Consider the following 26,422-nt stretch of genomic DNA (forward strand, 5'->3'; position numbering starts at 1 on the left):
ATCATGCACCAACAAGTAGGGTGAGAAAATGCATTTCCTTTGTTGTTACAGCAATTCTTGCTGGAGGCAGTGTAACTTGTAACACAGATATATTTCTACCTTCCTTCCCTCTCTGACATCAACAAGAAAACAAGAACCAAATCCCAACCATTCCTTTCTTCACAAGGATGCAGAAAAGTAATGTCACCCATACTGAAGGCTCCCCATAATGTGGCTGTGACTGACACTCTGGTTTGTAAACTCCAAATTGAGTAACTGAGTTCTCCTGCGTGTTAGCCATCAACAGTATCAGACAGGGAGAGGCCATGTGCCCGAAGGGTTTAGATGGGCAAGTCGTTGATGAACATGGAAGAAGAGGGTTGCACAACACAGAGTTGACGTGCAATAGAGACATGTCACCTGATCGGTGCCATCAGTTTTATGATTGGGATGATATTTAGTGGTAATATAACATGTAATTACCTAGAGAAAAGAATGGAAAGGTTTGAAAGCCTTTAGCCATAGTAAATTTTTTTCCGTTAAAGTTATGGTCAGGATTCTCATCTCGTTTTGGCTAATCTGCATTGTGGTTCAATTTATCTGTGGTTCTCACTAAATGTACTCATAATCCCAAATTGCTCACTCATTTTGGAGACAGGTCAGGTGGTGTGAGGTTCCTTCTTCTATACCACAATATTTTATTGGAGGGACCTATAAGGACATTCTATTTCAAACAGGTTGAGTTTAAAGGTGCCTGAAAGATTCCCTGCTCCCAGAGACTTGTCCAATGGGTAGTTGGAAATCTGGTGACCAGAGGAAAGCTGCATTTGAGAATGAAGATTCTGATTGTACTTCATAATAAAGAGGAAACACTCTCAAGTAGAGGTTGTAGAGAAAGGGGCTAAGTTTTACATGCTATTTGTAGATCAGTCAGAGAAAACAAAAAGCAGTTAAAGAAAGAGAACCAGAATGAGGTGCCTTAGGGGAACAAAGGAGAGCAGAATTGCTAGGAATGGTTGGTCAGATGCTGCCAGTGGCTTGATTATAGTAAGAATCCTGGAGACAACCCTGTATCCAAAATGTTGGAGCTTGCTCTGATTTTGCAGGGTGTTGCAGGGGGTGTGGTGTGGTCTAAGGTTAAATCCAGACTGTTGTGGTTAAAGATGAGGAGTGATGAAGTGCAGAAAATTCTTACAAGACATGTGCTGGTGAAGAGAAGGAGAAGGATGGTGAATAGTCTCTTGGAAAGAAAATATTGACAGCTGATTGCCCCTGGATGGGAGTGCCTGGACTATGTGTGCAGGAGAGGCAATGTAGTATGTGGTGGAAAAGTCTGGAGGTACAAGAGGAGGTCAATAACTACCGGTGCAGGGCATGTGTGAGGTGTGGTTTTTATACATATATGTTGGTATGTGGGTAAATGTGTGTATGTGTGTGTGTGTGTCTTAAGCATGGGTGAAAGCAAAGTGAGCTGGGTGGAAATGAAGTGATGAAGCCTCTGCAATGCTGGCAGCAGCTGTCTTCCTTTTGGACTCTAGTTTCTGTGGGTGTGTTTGCATCTCTCCAGCTGCTTGGGAGAGCCTTGCCAATACCAAGCCTGCCATTGCCTGCATGAGAATGCAGTGTCAGAGATGACAATAATATCTCCTGATGCTCCCAGAGTCTCCTGTACCAGGAGGACCTGGGGTCTCAGCATAAGGGAATAAGGAGGGAGACTGACCATTTCTCCAAATGCATACCTTACTTTATCTGCTGGCTTGGACCTCTTTGAAAATAATTCTGATACTCGCTGTGAAAAAAATGCACACATTTCTACCTCCTGATAGCAGGAGCTTGTCTGTCACATCCAAATTCCTCCCTGAGAAACTGTGGTCTTCAGAGATGCCTGTTGCTGGCCTCTGAGCCCACCTTTTATCTGCTTACCAGGCTTTACTGTTTTGTTCTTCTCATGAAGGTTTAAATTCTTAGGCCAAAGTCCTAAGGCCAAGTTTAAGCTCAAGGCTTCTGTGCTCCCTCTTCCTGTAGCAGGGACTATGAAAGTGGAGCCCCCTCCCACCCCAGTGCTGCTTGGGAATGGAAACCCTTGCTGGAAATTATAGTGTCAGAGGGTCTATTCTTTTCCACAGTAATGCCTTTTACCTGCTCAGAAGTCTCTGTCCACAGACATACACAGGTTCCCACTCTCACATAAAATGAGACAGCTATACACTTTCCCTGAGTTAAATAGCAAGGGAGGCTATCTCTTGTGAGAGAGGGGTGTGTCAAGGGTTGAAACAGTAGCTGTGAGGAAGGGGAAAGTAAGACAATTAAGTATGGTATGGGAAATAAAATAAGAAAACCTGTTAAGAGAGCTGAAAGATGGGAGGTCAAGGGATTGGGGTCTGTAGGACACAGAAGAGTAGATTTTGCTTGACTCCACCCTGCAGGTGAGGCCTGCTATGAAGACCAACATGGCTGGGTTAGGCCAAATGGGAAGGCTGGCTAATGAGTGAGATGTGGAGATGAATAAAACCTGAGGGTGCATGAAAAAACCCCACAGAGCAAAGGATCAAGATCAAGACAAAAAAGGAGAATGTATGTGTCTTATTCAAGGTTAAGGGGCAGCCAAGACTAAGGTTGGGGATCAAGTGGACATTAGGATGAAGTGGTGGATAAGAAATAATGTCTGGCTAGGAAGGTAGGATGCAGATTTGTAAAATGGACCTTAGTGTCTTGAAGCTCCTTCTCCTAAGATGGTTTACCAATATCTAGGAGGACTAAAGGTGGTGAGATAGACAGGTTCAGTGGGACTGGGAGGAAGAATGCCAAAGGTATAAGAGAGGAAATGCCAGAAGAGGAGAAGCTCCCAGTGATGAGAGGTTCAGGGTGTGACCATACCTGTGGGAGCTGAAGTCAGGGGAATGAATCTTGGGGTTGAATGTCTCAAGGCACAATCATCTTGGGTGTTGGAGGGACCATGGGTATGGACATTAACTGTATAAGGAGGAAGCCTTGGAATCAGGGGCCCAAAACCTTAAGGAATATGACACAGTGGCTTAGAGATTGTTCAGTAATGAGAATGAAACTGGGAAGGGACTGGATGCCAAAATCGGGCTGGTTTGAAGAAGAGGCAGTTGAAGAAAAGACAGCAGAGGAGAGACTGCCTGAATGGGGTTACAAGACACCTGGCCATCATTACGTCATTTTATATTTTTTCATTAACCGCATAATCACCTTACTGGCATTCTTTAGTGTGTGTGTGTGTGTGAGAGAGAGAGAGATACAGAGAGAGAGAGAGAGAGAGAGAGAGAGAGAGAGAGAGAATTTGAATTACTGTATGGCATCACTTGCTTTCAGCCTAAGGAACTTCCTTTAGTATTTCTTGTAGCATAGATTTGCTAGAAATGAATTTTCTGTTTTTATCTGGGAAATGTCTTAATATGCCTTCATTGTTGAAAGACAGTTTTGATGGTTATAAAACTCTTAGTTGACACTTTTCTTTTTCTTTTTTTGTATTCTACCTTCCAGACCTCAATTGTTTGTGATAAGAAGTCAGATGTTAAGCTTACTGAAGATCCCTTGTATATGATGAGTCATTTTTCTCTTGCTGCTTTGAATAATCTTTATCTTTGGCTTTCAATATATTGACTATCATGTTTCTGGGTGTAAATTTGTGCTTATTCTACTTGGGGTTTGTGGAAGTTTGTGCATGTGTAGATTAGTAGTCGTAATTAAATTTGAGATGTTTTTACTATCTGTTGTTCACATTGCATAATTTCTATTAATCTGTTTTGTATTTGCTGAATCTTCTTTCAAGCTCATAATACTACTGAGCGCCCCCACACTGACTTTTTCATTTTAGTTATTATACTTCTCAACTCCAGCATTTCCATAAAAAATAATTTCCATCTCTTTATGATAATCTCTTTTTGGTGAGACATTGTTGCCAAATTCTCCTTTGATATCTTAGACATGATTTCCTTTCTTTCTTAGAACATATTTATGATAGCTAATTAAAAATCTTTGTCTAGTAAGTTCAAATCTGGGTCCCCTCAGTTTTACTGACATAACTTTTTTCAAGCTTCATAATTTTTTGTTAAAAACTTGATATTTTATGGCATGCCTGGGTGGCTCAGTGGTTGAGCATCTGCTTTTGGCTCAGGGCATGATTCCAGAATTCTGGGATCGAGTCCCACATCAGGCTCCCTGTAAGGAGCCTGCTTCTCCCTCTGCCTTCTCTCTGTGTTCTCATGAATAAATAAATAAAATCTTTTTAAAAACTTGACATTGTAGGTAATGTATTGTACTGACTTGGAATACCAACTAGTGTAGCCTCCCCCTCCCTGGGACTGATGTTGTCACTGTTGTTTGTTTGGTCATTTCTTCATTTGTTTAGGGGCTTGGCTGAATTAATTCTGTGACATCTATTTTCTATGCACTGGGAAGCCTCTAATGTTCCTGCTCTAATTTTTTGCCTTGTTTTTATCTTTTAGTTTACCTATCTATGGGTTGCTCTGTGTCATTACAAAACATTTATCGGTCAAAAGTTGTGCTTAAGTTCTCTTTATCTGTTATATTTTTTAATCCTTTATTATGTTTGTGGCTTGGAAGATTGCTATCACAGTTCAAGGAGTTTGTGATTTTGCCCCTTGTTCAGCCAAAGAGTAGCAGCTTGAATGGTGTCTTCCTAATCATAGCTGAGAGGGCAGAGCATTAGGCATGCATAAAGTCTTCCAGACTGCCAGGGGTGTAAATGGTATTTTGTTATGTCTGGCTTTATAAAAGTTGCCTCTAGATCACAGAAGTTTGCTGTTCAGTCAGTGTTTAGTCAGAGGCTGTGATTAAGTTCCTTGTTATGCTTCTGCACACTGGTTGGTCTCTTGGCCACAGCTAACAGGAATAGAGCTATTGCAAACATGAGACTGGAGGAGATGAGAAATGAGAGTGACCTGCCTTCCTTCCTGCTCAGGGTGAGACTGCAGCCCTGGATTGGGGACCTGGGCAGAGAGGGAGCCTCCATATTCTTGGCTGGGCTTGCCTGTATAGAGCACCTAAGAAGTAACTGGAAAGAGGTTGAGGGATGAGCAGGTCATGGCTCAAATGCCATTGGCTCTTAGTTATTCTTGGGATTTAGTAGATTTTTTGAATGAATGTTTTTTCATTTTCTGTATGTCCTTATGACAGTTTTCAGAGACTTTTAGGTAATTTAATTCCTGCTTTTAAATCTTCTCTTGGGATGCCTGGGTGGCTCAGTAGTTAAGCGTCTGCCTTCAGCTCAGGGCATGACCCTGGAGTCCTAAGATTGAGTCACTGCATGGAGCCTGCTTCTCTCTCTGCCTATGTCTCGCCTCTCTCTCTCTCTCTCTCAACTCCCCCCCCCATAAATAAATAAATAAAATCTTTAAAAAAAAACTTCTCCAATTAAGTGATGGTTTTGTTGGGAAGAGGGCCCACTGAGCTCCTCATTCTGTCATTTTGGAAATTCCCAGCTTATGATTTTTACATTATTTTCTTATTCACACTTTCTTCCCAGTTGGAATATAATCTTGTTCCCATGTAAAGGGTCCTCCCTAGTGTCAGGACTGGGATAAATCAAGTAACTCCTCTGTAAGGGCCATATTAAGTCACATTCTAGAGCTGGCACATATTGTCCTGTCTCCTTACACTTGCTTTGCTAATAAGACAAAAGAAAGATCTGTGTGACTCAGATTTTATAGACAGGTTTCTTATTTATTTTTAAATTCTCAGCATAGTGAGGTGGTTAAGAGCAGCTACTCAAGCCAGTTTGACAGGGTCCAACTCTGGGTTTACCACAGGCTCTATAGGTCTTCATGTCCTTGCTATAAACATGTAAGAAGGGCAGACTTGAATAGGAACTCATGTCTGTTTAATTCTAAAATCCCCCATGTTCAAAAACCTCCCCATAGAAGATTATTTTACAACTTCTTTCCACAATTTCCTTTAATGGATACAATTCTCTCTTTCTAAGAATTGTTGGTCAAAGAAAAAAAAATAAAGAGGGTTTTTTTTTTTTAAATCAGAAGCTATGTTTTTTCCTATATTTATGTTTTAACTATACTTCCTAACAACATTTTTCATGATGTAGGGTTTTGAAGAATCAATGGGATTGGAGGCAAAGTAGTTTTACAAGATTTCCTGCCTTGGTCCTAAGCACTTGGATATCTGTAAAGGATCAAATTCTGCTGAAGATCTCCCCTCCCCAACTTAAAGTAATGAGCTCAGGGGAAAAATGAAAGAGATGGCTGGTTGATTTTAGTAGGCATGTATAAGCAAAAAGAGACGCTAATGAAATGTTAAGGCTTAAAACAAAGTGCTAGCCAGGTTGGGAAACTGGCTTTTGACAAGACTGAAAGTCTCACAAAGAGTATCCTCATGGGCTGACACAGGTTATACCCTTTAGTCCTTGGGTAGCCACCTCTGCTCCTCTAAGCTGCTTGCTTCCATAGTGGACTCCATCATGGTAGTGCCTATCAGTAGGCAGCCTCTAGCATTCACACCACCCTCACCACTAACCCACACCCATCCCTTTCCTCAGTAAGCACTCTTACCTAGCACTTCCTTAATTACAGAACAGAGAATAAGGGAGCTGGTAATTCATAACTTCATTGCTGACTTACATTTTAGTGAGATAAGGGGAAAAAATAACATAGCTAGAGGAAGAAAAGGTATTTATAGAACTGCATAGTGATTCAGAGATATTAATAACACCTGGGACTCACCAAGGGCTGTTGCCTCAAAATGCTTTCATAAACAAAACAACTCAGGCTTGCCATGTGCATAGAAAGAGATAGAATAGCATTCGTTAGTTGCCAACCCCCAATTTACAGAATCTAATTGGGGTTGGCTCACATTTATGGAGTATGTCTCCATGCCAGACACAATCCTGAGTTCTGAATATTTGATTATGGTATATCCCTCACAAAGGTGAGTGTTTTTATCCTCTTTATATAGATAAGGAAATGAGGGGATGGATGTGAAGATGCTTGGCATTAGTTTGTACATGGAAGATCTGATTCCAACCCAGGCCTACAAGACCTCAGCCTGCCTGGTACACTTGGCCATCCAGTCTCTGAGAGATTGAAGTACTAGTACAGTACATACCAGGCACAACAGGAGGCTCCCACTGTCTGAACTGCTATGCTCTGATATAAGGTGAAATGTGGTACAGAGAGATTTGAAAATTAAGGTAGAATCAGGGCTCTGGTCAGAATTATGACACTTGCAGCTTGAATGACCTTCACTGGGTAGCAACATATGGAGTTTATAAGTCTTTATGCTCCCATCTGTAAAACAGGGACTAGTAGAGGCTTCTAGTTCAGACCATGATGCAATATTGGGAATAAGACTTATTTTCTTACTCTAAGTCCTATGAAACCTGAAAAAAATTGAAACAACTGCTTTCAGTCATTGGACAACAGAAACTGCAAGGCTGTGGCTCTTGAAAGAAGAACACATGGAATAAGTTCATATTTATGCCAAAGAACATTTTTAAAGTCATGGTATGGATGTGGAACTGAAATAGAGAGTGGTGCTCTCATTAGATGGAGAAAGAAGATGAGAGTTTGGTATTGATGAGGAAGGTGGAATTTGACAGGCAGGTTACCAAGAAGAGGAAGCTCTGCAGGGAAAACAAAAATCCCAGAAATATGCATAACAGACTTCTTGCACCCATTTGTCCATGAACCCATGGACCAATGCTACATATGCACAGGTCAGACTCCACAAGGTCTGGCAGAGAACAACTACTGGAAGCTGGGAACTTAGTGGAAATATCAGAGATGGCGCAATGTTGGTAAATGCTGGAAGTTGCCAAAGGGGAGCAACTGCACTGAATATTCTAGGCATTCAGCTAGGACCCCAGAAAAGCCATGCCCTAAATTAAGAACTACTCTTTCTTATCCTACCAACTCTTAGTTTTTCATACTAAAGCCTAAAACGGAGCCATGTTGTCAATAAATTAACTGCCTGTCAAAAAAATGTAACACTCTTTAAAGAAGAAAATATAATTTGGGCCCTTAACATACTTTATATACTTAGTGCACAGCATACGATCAAAACTCACTAGGAAAATAGAGAGAAATATGTCCTAACACTAGGAGAATAACAGTCATTAGAAGCAGACAAAGAGATGACACAGATAATGGAATTAGCAGACAAGAAATTTAACTGTTAAATATTTGTTCAAAGTTTTATAAGGAAAACCTGGCTATAATAAGCAAACAGATGGAGCTTTCAACAGAGAAATGACATATATTTCCAATATGAATAAATATAGACTGAGAAGGAGAGACAAGAGATATTAGTGCCCCCCAAAATGGAAAACATAATGTAGAAAACTTACCAAGTTTGATGAAATATATCAACCCAAAAACTTCAGATTCAACAAGCTTAACAAATACTGAGTTTTATAAATAAAAAGACTACATCTTGCCATAAGTTAGTAAAACTTCCAAACATCAATGATAGAATATTAAAGCCAAGCAGATGAAAAACACTCATTGATATAGAACAGTAAGAATAACTACAGATGGAATGGCATCTTTTTTTTTTTTTTTTTTTTTGGAATGGCATCTTTAAAATGCTGAAGAAAAACCACCAACCTAGAATCCTATTTCTAGTAAATATATCCTTTTAAGAAAAGTAAAACTATAATATTTTCAAAGTAAACAGAGACTGAAAGAATTAACACAATGCACTACCATAAATGTTAAATGAAGTTCATCTGACTAAAGGTAAGTGAAAGCAGATGGGAATCCAAAATCTATGCAAAAGAATGAAAAGGAGTGGTAAATATAATTTTTTTTGTCTTTTAAATTTCTTTGAAGATAATTGACTTTTTAAGGCAAAAAATATTAAGAATATATTAGGGGGCCTATAACATATTTAAAATTAAAATCTAGTAAAAATAGCACAAGGATGTAATAGAAATAAGGGAATATTATTGTAGGATTTTAAATTTTATGTGAAGTCATATAATATTAAGAAGATAGACTACAACAAATAAAGAATGCATATTTTAATCTCTAGAGTAACCTCCACAAAACCCAAAGTCAATGAAGGAAATATATTGGTACACTAACAATTGTTCAATAATTCAAAAGGAGAGAATAAAGAAAAAATAACCAGGGAATGGATGTGACAAATAGAAACCAAATAGCAAAGTTGGTTAAACATTTCAGTTAATAAGTAGAGCTTGTCAAACTAGATACAAAATACAAGATTCAACTATACACTATTTATAGGATGCATACTTTAAAAAGAAAAAACACAGAGAAGCTAAAAGAAAGGGAAAGATATGCAAACAGGAACAATAAGAAAGCTTGAGTTTTTAAGGAATATTACCACAAAGAGGAACATTTCATAATGATTAAAGGGTCAATTCATCAAGAAGATATAACAATGTGTGTGCTTTTAATTAAAGAGCTTCAAAATACATTAAGAGAAAAAGTGACAGAACTAAAGACAGAAATAGATGAATCCATAATTATAATTAGATATGTTAATACTCCTTTTAGCATTGACAGAACAATATCAATCAACTTAATTGACACTTGTAGAACACAATATCCAACAGGAATGCATACTCATTTCAGGCACAAATGGAACATTTACCAAGATAGATGATAAAGTACTGAAATCACAGGAGTATCATCTTTGACCACAATGGAATTAAATTAGAAATCAATAGTAATATTTAGAAATCTCTAAATATTTAGCAATGCACTATATATTTCTAAATATGCTAGGAGCCAAAGAAGAAATCACAAAAGAAATAAATATTTTAAGTGAATGACAATATAAAATACTACATATTTTAACATTTGTTAAATGGAATCAAAGGAGTGGTTAGAGGGAAATATATAGATTTAACTGATTACATAAGAAAAGAAGAAAGATTTAGGGATCCCTGGGTGGCATAGCGGTTTAGCGCCTGCCTTTGGCCCGGGGCGCGATCCTGGAGACCCGGGATCGAATCCCACGTCGGGCTCCCGGTGCATGGAGCCTGCTTCTCCCTCTGCCTGTGTCTCTGCCTCTCTCTCTCTCTGTGTGACTATCATAAATAAATAAAAAAAAATTTAAAAAAAAAAGAAAAGAAGAAAGATTTAAAATTAATGATATAAATACCATCCTAAGGAGTTATGAGGGAAAAGAGCAAATTGACAAAGTTGAAAAATAGAAGGAAAGAAATATGAAAGAAAATAATAAAAGAGAAAACAAACAATAGAGGAAATCAATGAAATCAAAAGTTATTTTTTAAAAATATTAATACAATTGATAACTCCATTACCATGCTACTGAAGAAGGGGGGAATTGCAAATCTCAGAAATATAAGTGGAACCATCACTACAACCATCCCTACAAACATTACAGACAGTAAAAAGATTATAATACAGGAATATCATGAAAATTTTATTTTATTTTTTATAAATTTATTTTTTATTGGTGTTCAATTTGTCAACATACAGAATAACACCCAGTGCTCATCCCGTCAAGTGTCCACCTCAGTGCCCGTCACCCAGTCTCCTCCACTCCCTGCCCACCTCCCCTTCCACCACCCTTAGTTCGTTTCCCAGATCATGAAAATTTTATACCAATAAATTCAACATCTTGTGTAAGATGAATAAATTCCTTGAAAGACATATATTAAACTGAACCTAGAAGAAATAGAAAATCTAAATTTTCTCTTATTTGCCAAAGAAATTGAACTTAACTAAAAACATTTCCTTAAAGAAAACACTGGTGAACTATATCAAGCATCTGAGAATGCAATAATACCAATCTTACATAATTTTTTTCAGAAAATAAAGAAATAAATAACTTCCTGGCTCAAATTATGTAGATACTGAAGTCTGACAAGTATGCTGCATGAAAGAAAAATCTCAGACAATATTATTTATATGCACAGAAACAAAATCCCTAAGAAAATACAAGCAAATAGAATTCAGTGACATGTAAAATAACACATCATGAGCAAGTGGGTTTTAACTTAGAAATTCAAGGTTAATTTAGAATTATCAAGAACATACTTAACCACATTAACATAGTAACACATATATATAGTGAGAGTATGTGTAGCAAATATGATATGTGGAATAACCAGAACATTCATTCATAACTGGTGGGAGTGTAAATGATAAAACCACTCTGGAAAACTTTTTGGCAGTTTCTTATAAAAATTAAACATGTATTTCTCTTATAACCCAGCATATTTCATTCCTAAGTATTATGGCAAGAGAAATAAAAAACATATGTCCACAAAAAATAACTGGACAGAATGTTCATAATAGTTTTATTCATTAGTGTTTCTAGCTAAACACTAGAAACAATTAGGATATCTATCTAATGGGGAAACAAAGTATAGAATATCCATACAAAGAATATGACTCAGGAATGAAAAGAACAACTTACTAGTTGTTAGCAACAGGCATGAAAGTCAAAAACATTATCCTGAACAAAAGAAGCCAGGCACAAAAGAGTACATCTTGTATGATTCCACTTATATGAAGTTCTACAACTGGCAACATCAATCTGGAATGATAAATGAAGCTCCTTGCGGGTGGGGAAATGCTTGCTGGACTACAAAGAGAAATGCAAGGTTGCTTTCTGGGTGGTATAACGGCTCCCTAACTTAATATGAGTTATATGCTTCAAGTCATCTGACTGGGCACTTCAGATATGTACATTTCACAGGAGGTGAAATTAAAGTAACACTAATTGAATAAATAAAAGAAAAAAATAGTAATCTTTGTCTACCTCACATGAGAACACATGTGAACACATTTTGTTGTTATTAAGTATGGTATAAATGCATCTCCTTGCAAAGCAATTTTGGTGTCTAGGAAGAGGTTAGTGCTTTCAGAGGATTTTGGAGCTATTTACAGCAATGTAGCATTTAGAGTTATTGGATCTTTCTGAGACTCTTTAACATATCATTCTGGTAGAAGATGAAACAGCAAAAGAGCACTAAGGTCTTAAAGTGATTACATGTGGAGGTGGCCATTTTGATGGCACTTTTAGAAACAACCCTCATCTTACCCTGCCAGGTTGGTGACCCTGGCTCCCCACATCACCACCCAACCCCCATTCAATCTTATTTGCCAAGCCTGGGGAGATGGGAAATCATTTTATTGGGACTTTGCAAAGGAAGTGAACTAGAGGGTGCCTGGATTATGTGGCTCTTGCCCTCCAATCAGAAAGCTTATACATCCTGCTTGAGCTCTCCTCAGTGCTTGAGGCCCAAATCCTTGGGCATCGCTTAAAGTAAATATTTAATGGTCTCCTCTTTCTAAGACCCTCTCCAATAAATACAGGTATATTGAAGTAATCTCATGTTCCTTTCTATCTTCGTATGTTATCACTAGGCAGTAGTGAAACAGAATGAGCAGAAACACAAAAATGGTATGCTTGGGGTGAGGATGAGCCTAACAGATGTTAATATTAAAGACTTTTGGACATGCATTCCTAAATGGACCCACTCTTCCTCTCTTCCAAACATTCTATACCCAAACTCCACTTAGACACACTCGCATAGGCAACATATATGGGGCACTAAATGAAATTCAGTTCTTTTTTGGGAGGGAGTCTAGGTTGACCAAATGTTGTTGATAGCTGGAATAACTTAATCTTCAAGGAGACATCATTCCTGAAAGCCAAGCATTTGTTATTTAGTATTTGGAGTAAGCAGGCTCTCTTGTGGAATTCTCTTTTAAGATGCAAATGTTCCTTGCCAACTCTTTGTGACCCAGGGCAAAAATTAACCAATCCCAAGCTCTAGGGCTCAAGAGAGGCTACCCAGGAGAAGCAGTCCACTCCCCTGGACCTAAAGCAAACTATTAAATTCCTTTTGAGTCCCTTTCATAGTTGAGCTCTTGGGGTAAAGCTAAGTCCATTCAGCTGTGCCTCGAGTGACCGATTTCCTGGTTCTAGGGCCAAGGGGCAGCAGCTTGCTGAGCCACCTTGGCCATTGGCATCTCCATCTACCTTGGGGGAACTAGGAAAATAGCACAGCATAACACCTTCATTACCATGTTAGTCCAAGGCCAAAGTCCTGTTTAGTTCCAATTCAGCTCTTCGATCTGGGTAGCAGCAGGGTGGGATGGGGGGAAAGTGCAAATATGGGACAGTTCTGCATTCATTTCCCATCTTTACCACTTACTATATAGACAAGCTATGTGAGCTCTGAGCTGTATTCTTCTGATTCATAAAATTTGAGGTAATACAACATATTTCAAAGAATTTGTTGTGAAGATGAAAGACAAAAGCTCTGCCTAAGTTTTTTCAAGCTTTTTTGACCACAACCCATATGTTTTTAAACATGTATAGAAAGCATCATAAATACATATATTTGAAGTAAATGTACTATGTGTAGTACACTGGGATTGTTTTCTTTCTCCGCTACATGATTCTATTTTATTTTGTTTGGTTTGGTAAAATGAAGGTCTATATTCATCTTGCAATCCACCAGTGAATTAAGACCCACCATTTGAGAAACCCCAGCCTTGTCAGCCCCCAGCTTGTTCAGCAGCCCCAGGGGTTCCCAGACCAAGGAGCACAAGAAGAACAGAGTTTTTGCATTCAGATCTGCAATGAAAAAATCTCAGCCACCCTGGCTGATGCTCATCTCTCACTCATGTAAAAGTGCCAATGTATTAATTTCCTAGGGCTGCCATAACAAAGTACCAAAATCTGGTCACTTAAGCCAACAGAAATCTATTCTCTCACAGTCCACAATAAAGGTGTCCACTGGCCAGCTCCTTCTTGGGATCCAGGGGGAGAATCAGTTCCATGCTTCTCTCCTTGTGTCCAGTGGTTGCAGGCAATCCCTCGTGCTCCTTGGTTTGTATCTTTATTGCTCCAATCCCTACCTCTATAGTCAGATGACGTTTTCCCTGTAAGCCTTCACATCAACTTCCCTCTGTGTGTGTGTTTGTGTGTGTGTGTGTGTTTATCTCTGTGTCTCTCTATTCTCCTTATAAGAACACCAGTCATATTGCATTAAGGGACCCTCCAACTCCAGCATGACCTTACCCTAACTAATAACATCAATGATGACATCATCAACAATGAGGTTCTGGAAAGGACAAGAATTCTTGAAGGACATTATTCAATCCAGTATGGCTAATATTTTTGTTTTCCCGGGATCCCTGGGTGGCGCAGCGGTATAGTGCCTGCCTTTGGCCCAGGGCACGATCCTGGAGACCCGGGATCGAATCCCACGTCGGGCTCCCGGTGCATGGAGCCTGCTTCTCCCTCTGCCTGTCTCTCTCTCTCTCTCTCTCTCTGTGTGACTATCATAAAAAAAAAAAAAAATTTAATATTTTTGTTTTCCCATTCTGAGTCCATGGCTAATAGGCTAAGCTCCCGGTGAATGCAACCAGTGACAGTGGGCTAATGGAGACTCTGGTCAGGACCAAGGTGTGCTTTTCAAAGTCTCTTCTGAGACTCCCCCTCTCCCCTAGGTGGATTGAGGTTTAAAGTTACAAATGTTGGAAAGCTCAGGTCTTGGGAGTTACTTAGAAAAAGGAATTCTGTGTGCATTCAGGTGGCCATGCACTGAACCTGCTAATCTCAAAGGCAGAGGCAAAGCCCCTTCAGGCTGGAATTTAGCCCAGGAAATGCTGCAAAGTAGGCTTCTGCTGGAGCAGCAAGCACAACAGGTAATCAGTTGCCAGAGGATAAAAGACAGGCTGGAAGGGGCTCATGGGGGACAAGATACAGACTGATGGGGAAGAAGGCACTTGGTATTCTGGGGAAGGAGGGATTTCAGCAAGAAAATCTGACCTGCCAAATAGTCCACACACTCCTCCAGTAATTTTTTTTTTAAATATGGCTTTTTAAAAATTCTTATTTATTTATGATAGTCACACAGAGAGAGAGAGAGAGAGGCAGAGACACAGGCAGAGAGAGAAGCAGGCTCCACGTGGGATTCGATCCCCGGTCTCCAGGATCGCGCCCCGGGCCAAAGGCAGGCGCCAAACCGTTGTGCCACCCAGGGATCCCCTCCTCCAGTAATTCTAACAAAATGCACAAGCTCATATCTTCAGGAGAGGCAAATGAGCTGAATATATCTGCTGGAACAGAGCTCTATAAAATAGGATTTACTCACCTATAACTCACAGAACAGCCAAATGCAAGGGAAGTGGCTAAGAGCTGAGAGCCACTGATGAAGAATTTATTGGAGTGGTTGTAAGATTATCTCAGGATGCATTTATTTTCCAATTTGTAAATCACAAATGTTCTGGGTCAGGTACAAGAGCTAAATCTGATGCTAAGAGCAGCAGTGTGTAAATCATAACAAACTTTGCTGTCAGAAATTTAGAAACACGAGTATAAATTCAGTTAATTCCCTATTTCCTCCAACATCAAAGCTCATGTTTTTCATGGCCCTATTGCTCTGGGGATGGCCTCTGAGGTGCTACAGACATCCCTGCCAAGACCTGATGGGGTCACTGAGCTCTGAGCTCTAGGTTGTTTCAAAGGTGCACATGTTCTGGGTTTGGAGATAGAGGCTACATAGTGTTGTCATTACAGATTCAGAGAAGGCTCAATCTATAGGACTTTTCCTATCCAAGGCTACAAGGCCTGGACCTTCTCAGGTGAAGTCCACTGACCACCCCCTGCCCCAGGCTCGGGCTTGAGGGGGTTAATGGCAAGGACAGGGAAAAGTGAAGGTTGGCAGCAGCAACTCCAGCAAAACCATAATAACAAGAAAAACAGTGGCAATAGTAACAATAGCACTTATCAGGCCCTTACTATGTACCTGGCCCTCTTCTAAGCACTCCACATGTGTCGATTCATTTCTTTTTTTTTTTTTTTAATTTTTTATTTATTTATGATAGTCACACAGAGAGATAGAGAGAGACAGAGAGAGGCAGAGATACAGGCAGAGAGAGAAGCAGGCTCCATGCACTGGGAGCCCGACGTGGGATCCGATCCCGGGTCTCCAGGATCACGCCCTGGGCCAAAGGCAGGTGCTAAACCGCTGTGCCACCCAGGGATCCCTGTGTCAATTAATTTCATCTTCAAAGCGACTCTTTGCAAAAGGTATTAATAATGTCTTTCTCTACAGATGAGGAAACCAAAGCACACAGAGGAAAATCCAAAGGAATCTTCTCATTCATTCTGGGTTCCATCTCAGAGCCTTGGTCTTTGGGGATTCCTTCTTCATCAGACCCCAGTCCTGAGTCGTTAGGCAACCTCAGAGCCAGGCCTAGAGAGGGAATGGGCTGCATTCAATTGGCTGTCTTGTAAATGCCCGCAGGAGGCACGGCCCTGCCAGATCCCAACACTTCTTTGCTGTTCAGCTGCAACAACCATTTGAGAGCCGTTTGCCACTGGTATCCCCTCTGGTGATAGATCCTCCAATAGTTAAAGTAGGTCAGGCCCATCACCAAGCTGGGTGACCCACAACATCTGCTATGGTTTCTCTCTCTCTCTCTCTCTCTCTCTCTCTCTCTCTCCAACACACACACACACGCACACACACACACACACACACACACACTAGAATACCCTCTGAGAGCCTCCTGAATGGATGCCCACACATCTCTCCTATTAGACAATAAGCTCTCTGAAGATGCTTTTCAAAGATAAAAATGCAGACAACCTGCCTGCAAGAAATGCACAAATGAGGGAAGTCCTAACCTATAAAGCCCACTCAGGAAAGTGCTAGCTGGGCCTGTTATATCATGTGGAACATCATAAAACCTTTTGCTTTGTGGGAAACACAAAACTCAGACACTTGAGAGTTTTGCCAGGACTGGAATGCACACCTCACTGGGAGGGACTATTGAGAGAGACTGTCTGTCCAGAGATCCCAGCTGGGCCCAGTCCTCCCTGCCCTCTGCTGAATACACAACCAGTGCCTGGTTCTACCTGCGTGGTGCTGTATGCTTCTCATATCCTGTCCTCCAAGGATCCAGTGCACTCTTCCTTCTGACCTCCACTCAAACATCCCTGCCTCATGGAGGCCTGCCCTGGCCTCCAGCCTCGGAGAGGGTTTCACAGCATCCAACTTTTTCCCTCTCATAACACTCAGCATATTTGTGTCCAGCTTATCTAATGTTAGTGTTCCCCACGTGCCTTTCTAGCTGCTTTCCATGAGAGCAGACAGCATGTCTGTCCTGACCCTTTCTGAGTCTCCTGTGCCTTGATACAGGTCATGATACATAGTAGATGCACCATACATGATTGCTAAATGGACTTCAACTAATCAGATGAGCTTACTCTCATTGGGCACATACTTTATGCCAAACACTACTAAATACTATCGCCACGTCACAGGTGGGGAGTATTGATACTGAAGGATCTAGGATCCAGAAGGAGTCCCCCAGGACTAGCCAAAGGGGTTCTTGGCTTTATGTAAGATGGAAATCAAATGTGAACCAGCAGGAAGTAAGATAAGCATTTATTGAAGATATAGACAGAGCAGATACAGGCAGAGTAGTTTGGGAGACTCGAAAAAGATAGAAGCATGAGTCTAGTCTTTGTTCAGGGTCTGATGTTTTTATTGAGGATGGTGTATGTGTCTCCTCAGGCATTCAGGAACCAGTTAGAACACAGACAAAGGTCCAGGTATTATTTCTTGGAGCCAGAGGGCCCTGGCTTTGACATGCCTAGCACCTGTAGTCTGGAATACACATATGATGGCTTCCTCTGGTCATTCTTACCCTGTCTTTCCTTAAATGTTATCTATTTTGGAAAAATAACTAATTCCTTGTCCCTTACAAGGAGGGCATATTCTATTTGCACAGGCATGAGTAAAGTGGGGTGAGGGTGCCGGCCCTAACAAGGATGGAAGCAGGAAAAGGAGCAAAAAGCAGATTCTTCAGTTTCCCTATCTCAGTGTGAGGCACAGAAAGGTCCAACAATTTGTTCAAAATCACACCACTGGAAAGGGTGAAGAGGTGCAAGGAAGATGTGAATTCAGCTGGTCTGACACCAGAATCCAAGTGCTAGACCATGACATTATACACTCTCCTGGACTTCCTTGGCTATTATCCTGCTAACAAGACTCCTAGGCCCTCCCGTTGCCCATAAAAGAAGATCTGTCCTAAGAAGGACCACACATTCCATCAGTCTGTCCTAAGAAGGACCAACCACACATTCCAGCAGTCTGTCCAGATTCAGAGCCCCTTGGGCCTGGGAGACAATGTATGTATGTATGTATGTATGTATGTATGTATGTATTTATTTATTTACTTACTTACTCACTCACTCACTCACTTACTTACCTACTTATTTAAGAGAAAGAACTCGAGCAGGGGTTGAGGCGGAGGGAGAGAATCTTTAAGCAGACTCCCCATGGACCGTGGAGCCAGATACTGGGCTTGATCCCACGACCCATGAGATCATGACCTGAGCCGAAACCAAGAGTCAGATGCTTAATTGACTGAGCCGCCCAGGTGCCCCTTTAATTTAATTAATTAATTATTTTTTAAAAAAGATTTTATTTATTTATTCAGGAGAAACACAGAGAGAGAGAGAGAGAGAGGGAGGCAGAGACATAGGCAGAGGGAGAAGCAGGCTCTTTGCAGGGAGCCCGATGTGGGACTCGATCCCAGAACCCTGGGATGACACCCTCAGCCGAAGACAGATGCTCATCCACTAAGCCACCCATGTGTCCCAACAATGCCTTTTTTAATAAATAATACCACACTCTGCCATCACAGGACATGACTGCTACCAGCTGTCTCAGGCCAGCTACTTAAACTTCTCGGGCCTTGGGGTCTTCCACACAGGACCAACACCTTCTCAGGGCATCCTTCAGAAGACCCAACCAGAATGATTCTGGCTCCACACAACTGGACTGAAATTCTCCCACACCATATACTAGCTCTGTGACTCTGAGGTCAAATGACATTTTGAGCCTTCATTCAATTAATGATTGAACTTAAAATCTCTAGTGAGCCCCACTTCAAAGTTTCCATGAACTCAAAATGCTGCCTTTAAAATTGCTATTTTTTAAACTAGAGTTGACCGATTTTGTTCTTGGTATCTGTGTAAGTTTCCAGAGAGACTGAAAAGTAAATACTTTGGAATGAAAGAAACATTTCTGTAATAGGAACAATAGCAACAACAACAACAAAACAACAGCAACACTAGTAAATAAAGACCCTGCATGAAAAAGACTGACATGAACTCACCCCTGGTCCCTCCACCCCTCAGCCTCAATTCCTCAGGCTGCAGGCCAAGTTCTCTGGTGTCTCTTTTTAAAAGATGGAGTCACTGACAGGTCAATGCATTCTACCTCTGATTTTAAGTTGCTGGCATTTCTTTAAGATAGCTCATATATCTGCTAATTTTCTAACTAGGATTTGATTTTTCTGATTCTTACTGACTGATCTTTTTGGGCCAATGTATATTCTATTTTCTGAGGCAAGGTTCACTCTGTTACACTTTTACATCTTAATTCTTATCAGGTCTTAGATCCAGATTTTAGTTTTATACTTGGAACCAGGGGAAGGGATCTAACAACTCTTATGGACCTACCCTTTGCCCACACTTCACATAAGTCATCTTATTTAATTAGTTCAGAGGCTGTGTGAGGTTGACGGTTTTGTTCTCATTGGATGGGTGAGAAAAGTAAGGTCCAGAGAGATTAAATAGCTAACACAAAGCAACAATGGGATGAATATCTCTATTAGAACCTTTTCAGTTCTATGTGTCAGAAACCCAATTCAGACTGGCTTATCAAGGAAGTGGCTTATTGATTCCCACCACTGAGTGACACAGGGTAGATTCAGGTAGGTCCCAAAATGCTGTACTTAGGACTGTCCTGGCTCTGATTCAGGAGCCAACAATCTGGCCCTCACCTTGTGGAATCAAGACGGCTGTCAGCATTTCCTTTCCACCTGATGTTCTCAGCGACCTCAGCAGGAAGAACATTTCTGTTTGTTTTTTTTTTAACACTTCTGTTTTTAAATTAATCCATCAAAGATCCAGAACTGAATCTCACTGGCCTGGCTTGGGTGCCATGCTCATCCCTCGACAAATTCTGTGGCCATGTGTAGGTGAAGTTCTCACTTTCCTGGGCTCAGGAAGGAGGGTGGGAAACACATCTGACCACATGGCCTGAAGAGGAGAAGTGTATTTTCAAAGTAAAGTTAGGGGAGCTATTTTCAATTCAAGGGGAATAGATGCTGGAAAGGCAGCAACACATGTAATGGTGCTCAGCCCAATATCCACAGCTGTCTGCCCCTGGGCCTCCCTGAAGGGGGATGCATGGTCCTGGCTTGGGCAGTCACTCCATTCAGAAGGTGAGAAAGATGGCGCTCTTCAAACAACTTTTCTTTGCCCTAAATCCTTAAGCTTTCTGAGTTATCAGGTAGTAAAAATGGAAAGCAGACTTGTTTTTCCTCCATGCCTAGGGGAGAGCTCCAGAAGTTCTCCCCTTTTTACTCTGAGATGAAGCCCTTGTCCAACTGCTGACCCAGAGGCTCTGAGTTCAGGTCAAGCTCCTCCTCTGAGGAAATGAATTACGTGGTACACAGTCAGATCTCACCAACGGCATTGAGGACCTTGCTTCTAGTCCCTCACACACTCTAGGTCACCCATATTTCACCTAGGCAAAGTCCTCAGGCTCTGGAGCAGGGTTACCTGAATGAGTGTTGCAAATCCTTCACGTTCTTTGACCCCTCACAGATTACTTAACCTCTCTGTGCCTCAGTTTGCCTTTTCTATAAATAATGTAGGTAAAATGCTTAGCACAGTGCCTAGAGCATACCCAGTGCTAATTAAGCATTATCTCTTATTATAATTATTACCTCATTTGGCGTTGTAAAAAACAAAATGGGTTAACACATAAACAGTGATAGGCACATAGTAAACGCTTAATAGATGTTTGTTGTTACATTACTTAAAGAACAGTAAGACACAGGGACCCTTATTTTGTGGTCAGTCTCACAACCTCAGCTGGCTGTTAAAATCAGAAAGCTTTTAAAATACTCATGTTTGAGATCTGAAGGCCCATTAGGCCTCAGCCTTGCCTGCTCTGAAACCACCTGGAGGAGCTTTAGTAGCTACAGATGTCTGAGCCCTGCCCCAGAGACTGATGTAAACAGTCTGTAGTCAGTCGCCTTGGCATTGGGACATTTCACAGCTTCCCAGGTGATTTTAATGGGTGGCCAGAGCTGTGAACTTCTGGCAGTGGTTCTAGCCGGGTGATTCTCAGACTGATGGGGTGCAAAAAACTCTGAGAGTCCTGAATATGGTCCCCTCAAGGACCTCCAGTGGGTGTCAAGCCAAGAAGCAACTGGTGGTGATCACAAACTCCAATCAAAGGCTCGGCACCCTGAGAGCAGGGCCCTGCTCAGAGGGTTCATGCAAACATTAGTGTTCCAGGGGAAGGAAAAAGGTACTGTTCCAACCAGCTGGCCTGCCTTATTTGGGAATCAAGAAACCCTAGGTCTGACCCTGGCCAAGATCAAAATCTTCAAGTTTACTAGATGTGATTTCCTTTGGTGAGAGCTATGTCCTTCACTCATTGATGTGTGGGCTTCACAGTCTACAGGGGGATGTGGAGATGGAAACAAGAAGGTCCTGTAGAGGTACCTTGTTTACATGGTGTCAATGGTGTTTGCTGAGACAGGGAGCAAAGCCAAATCACAGGTTTGTAGCAGGGTGTGTTTGGGGGTGGGGATGTGAAGTACAGAGTCATTCATCTTTGCATCTAACATAATAGCTGTCATCCTTGGCTACGCACGCAAAACCCCTGGGAGCCTTTACAAATATCTGCAGTCCAATCCCTACCCCAAGACTTGCTGCTTTATGGCTGACCCTTGAACAACAGGGGTTTGAACTGCATGGGGGTCCACTTACATGCAGATTTTTTTCAATACAATCCAGTACTATAAGTGTATTTTCTCTTCTTTATGATTTCCTGAATAACATTTTCTTTTCTCTAGCTCACTTTATCATAAGAATACAGTATATAATACACATAACATGCATCATGTGTTCATTAACTGTTTATGTTATCAGTAAGGCTTCCAGTCAACAATAGGCTGTTAGTAGTTACATTTTAGGGAAGTCAAAAGTTAGACATAGATTTTTGACCACCTGTGTGGGGTGGGCGAGTGGGGGAGGGTGAGTGTCAATACCCCTAACCCCTAGGTTGTTCAAGGGTCAATTCTATTTGGTCTGAGGGTGAGTCCTCCAGGTGCATCTTGCATGCAGCCAAACTCACAACTGCTCAAATCCTTAGTATAGGACCTGAACAATGGAAGGACTGGGTGTGGCAAGTGACCTAAGAATGGGTCCTTATTATGGAGAAACCCAGGGGCACAGGGTCAAGCCCCTCTAGCTTCTGGGATGGTTTCTGACGGGCACTGGTCTGTGTTAAGTGCTATGGCGGGGAGGAAAGGACACCTAAGGACGGAGTGTGGGGCAGGAGGAAGAGCTCTTATTTTTGTGGCCTTGTCCATTTTGAACATATTTCCTTTGAACTCTTACATAAAACAGGAAAAGAAGGACTAGAATCAGATGATATCCTTCTATTGTGAGCTCAGCTAGAGTTGCAGATCTAAGGATCCTGCACCAAATGACTCTCCCCTATAAGCTACCCAAGGATCCCCAGAGTGTCCTGACCCTTAGAAATAGGAGGCTGGTGTTGAGAGCCAGGGGAGATCCTGGATGAATAACTACACAAAGGGGCTCAGTCCTGGGGGAAGGCAGGGCTGGGCAGAAGCTACAGGCTGCAGATGTATTATTCCTGAAGCACCTCTCTGAAGACGCAGGCTGTTCCCATGGTAATTTGAGTCAAACCATGGGGGAAGTAGCTCATCACTGCATGGTCAGTTAGACATAATATGTGATTTTAGATAACTTTCTTTGACTGAATCTGTTATCAAAAATCATTTCCACCTCTGGAGTTTACATTGCTATTTTTTAAAGAGAAAAACTGTGGAAAAGTGCATCCTTATGAAAATATCCCCCACTTTCTATTCTCTCTGTTTCTCCCTCCCTCTCTCCCTCACTCTCTCTTCTCTCTGCTTTGAAGCCATCAAATTGATTCAGCTCAAGGCTAAATATAGGGATGACTAACAATGATTTCCACAAGAGCCTTAGAAATCGCTTGTAAGCGAGCAAACGGAAAATAGATTATCCAGCAACCACATCAACCAGCGTTTGAGACAACAACCTAAATCCAGCCACTGAAGTGAAATGAAAAGTAATGCTCTTTCCTCAGACGGCCTGTCAGCTGCATCGCCTGAGCAGGAAGAAGGAAATATATGGATGGTGTGTAATGCCCTCAAGACTGGCTCTGGCTGTGGTGGTAATTCCTAGTTGGAGCTGTCACCTGGGAGGGGCTAGGGGGCTAGGGGGCTGGGGTGAGTGTCCATTTCCACGTTGGCATTGCAGTGAGTTTTCTAGAAATTAGGCAGTTTATGAGATGTGGCTATATTTATCAGAAAGAGACTTTCCATACATTTCACATCCCTGCAGAGGCCTGGAATATTAGAAACAGCAGGTCAGAGAGGGCAAAGGGAATAGCTGGGTGATGGTGTGAGTCTGGTCCAGAATTGCGATCAAAACAGCCCTTGTGGACTGTGGAAGCTTCCCTGAACCAACCCCCTTATTAACCTGTTCAAAACACTGTGACTGCTTGTGCCTGGAAGCTGTCTGGTACCACACCGATGCCTGGGCAAGAAGGGCTCCTGCCCTTAGCTCTGTGTCCTCAAGGGCCCTACTCTGTACCCCAGGAGGTAAGAGGCCTGGAGATCAACAGGACATGTAAACCCAAAGGCCCCACCTCATCTTCTATAGAAAACAATGTTCTCTAAAAGACTAAAAACAATGGTTTACAAGCTAAAACTGTGAACCAAGTCACTTGTTTTCATATAACTCATAGGTTAAGAATGGTTTTCATATTTTTAAATGGTTGGAAAAATCAAAAGAAGAATAACATGAAAATCACCTAAGATTCACATTTCAGTGTCCATAGGTAAAGTGTCCATCTTATTCTAATAAGAATACAGAATGTTCTTTCATCTACACAGTGGTGTGACTGTCCATAACCACAGGGGCAGGAGTTAAATAGTTATGATAGAAACCTGCATGATCCACAAAGCCCAAAATGTGTACGATGTGCCCATTTACAGAAAGTTTTCAGACCCTGGGTCTACACCATCCTCAGTTTACCTGGGACTCCACCTTACCTGCCCACAAGGCCCTAAACCCCCTAAACAGGGGCAGGGAGTGGGGTTAGGGCCCTCTCTGGGTTTTCTTCTTGGGGGTGGACCAGGCCTCCTCAGGGTAGCCAAGGGGTGACTTTGCAGGGAGCACAGATGGAGCTTAGCACCATCTGTGCCAGATGCCTTGTTGTGCAAGAAGTGGGTGTGGGAAGATAAAACTGGCAGGTGGAGGGTAGGGACCTCCAACTGGCCCCATCTGGATACAGTGTTCCAGGATCCAATATTAAAACTTGTCCTCCTGGGTTTGTCAGGACAGAAAGACTATATTCTGTGTTAGAGTTAGCTTGCTGTGCACACTTTAAACAGGGGTCTCCATTTGTGCTAATGCCCTGGGGTTCAATGTCACTTAGGCAACGGTGGGGGTGAGGGTCCCTAGACTACTCCTTTCTGTTCCCACCAGTGGGGGTGCTCTTCACCCAGAGCCACAGGGATTCTTCCCAATTCTACTCTGGCTGGATGTACTTGCTATCACATTTACATAATTTCTTTCAGTACTTACAAATTAATGACACATGAGTATGAAAATCAAGAGCTTTGTTGTTGGCACAAAAAAGGCAAATTTCTAAAAAAAAAAAAACAATGGTATTGAAATAAGTGCAGGCAAGACAAGCGTACATGATTGGGAAAAATTTAAGTATTGAAAGGATTCTGCACTTTGCTTCTTATATGCATATAAAGCTTTGCTCCATTTTTAGAACCCAAACTGAGAGTGCAGCCATTTATTACACTTGTAACTTATATAAGGGAAAGAATATGAAGGTTCAATCAAAAGGACAAGACCCTTGACCCTACAGGCAAATCAGCATGCACTGATGTGCTTTACATTAAAGGCTTTAATATCTTTATCACTGCTTGCAATTTCCCACTTAACATTGTTGATTAACACTTCAGTGACCAATTCTATAGAAGATGCCATCTTGTACTATTATATGGGACATGGTACTAAAAGATACTAAAAGCTTTACGGGCTTCATTTCAATTAATTCTCACAAAAGTCGAATACGATAGATGCGAGTATAACCACAGAAAATGCAATGAAACTCAGGGTGAGGCACTTGCCCAAAGGCATACACAGCTAGTGATGAGAGATTTGAACTCAAGTCCACCTGACTCGGAGTTCGAGGGCTTAACTTCTATGCCATGCTCCACATGTGTGTGCAGTATGTGCAAACACATGAATGAATGATGACCCACAAACCCGAAGCTCCCACTAACTGGATGCTGTAGGGGAGTCAGGGTGCCAGGCAGAAGCACAAAAAAGCCACAGGCAATACCTGGCACAACATCCTAGAGCACTGTTTCTATTTGATGGTAAACAATAGAAAATGTCAAAAAAACATATTAAAGTGAACTTGTAAATATCATGGAATGAGACGCAAAATAATGAACCAAATACAAAACAGACTTCCCAGAACTCTGAAGTTGTGGGCTGCTTTGGCCTATATCCCCACAACCTGCGGGGACCACTGCTCTTACAGGCCCTTAGGTGGAAATGCGGGGAAGCACAGTCCTGTGGAGTATTAGAATTGCCTCCCTCTGGGGAGCCAGGGCATAGGGGCACAAGATTCCCCAACAGGTGAAGAGCCTGAAAGAGTCTTGGGGTGGAAAATCCAGGATTAGGGGTTTTAGGCAAGCCAGAGCAATAGTGAGGGCCCACTGTGCCCTGAACCCACTGGGCCTATAGAAGCCTTTCTAGCAAGTTCTTTGATCTTCACATAGCCTCTCCCATTGACAGAAACTGTTGGGTTTATGACTTATGTTAAGTGTCCTGACCTCCATCTCATTTAGTACAGGCCCTGGCAACGCATGTCTAATGAATTGATCAAGGTCCCAGGGCACTGAGGAATGAATGCTGAGCTGTTCCTGGAAGTGAGCCAGGAATAGTGATGTCTACTTCTGTGCAGCTGTGGAATGCATTCAATTATTCAGTGAATATGACAACGTTGTGAAGTCTGCAGGAAGAGCCTGGGGCTCTGAGAACTTACCTGTCCTGCTCAAAGTCATAGAACTGATGACCTCAGACTCAAGGCACTTACTGGCTCGGTTAGTAAGCTTGGACAAGTTGGATTTCTCCAGGACTCAGTTTGCTCATTGACAGAATGGGATTAACAGGGCTGTTAGGAAGATTCCATGACACAGGGTGAAGATTAAATGATACAAGGTGTGTAGAGTGCCTCCAGTATGAACAGGGACACCACTGCCTGATAACTGTTAGCTATTTTAACACAACTTATAGCTGCTCCTGAGAG

The 26,422-nt window shown here is 41.7% G+C and overlaps 2 long non-coding RNA genes across 5 annotated transcripts in view; one reads left to right on the plus strand and one right to left on the minus strand.

The window, feature by feature from the left end:
• LOC111097706 overlaps positions 1-26,422 on the minus strand; it is a 158,503-nt gene that overhangs the window by 78,201 nt on the left and 53,880 nt on the right. The window lies entirely within an intron of this gene.
• On the plus strand, positions 16,165-18,919 carry LOC111097707. Its single transcript, XR_005365771.1, has 3 exons — positions 16,165-16,352; positions 17,733-18,132; positions 18,651-18,919. It is a non-coding gene; the product is annotated as an uncharacterized LOC111097707 (long non-coding RNA).

The sequence above is a fragment of the Canis lupus genome, chromosome 10 (genome assembly GCF_011100685.1).
Source record: "Canis lupus familiaris isolate Mischka breed German Shepherd chromosome 10, alternate assembly UU_Cfam_GSD_1.0, whole genome shotgun sequence".
NCBI lineage: Eukaryota > Metazoa > Chordata > Mammalia > Carnivora > Canidae > Canis > Canis lupus.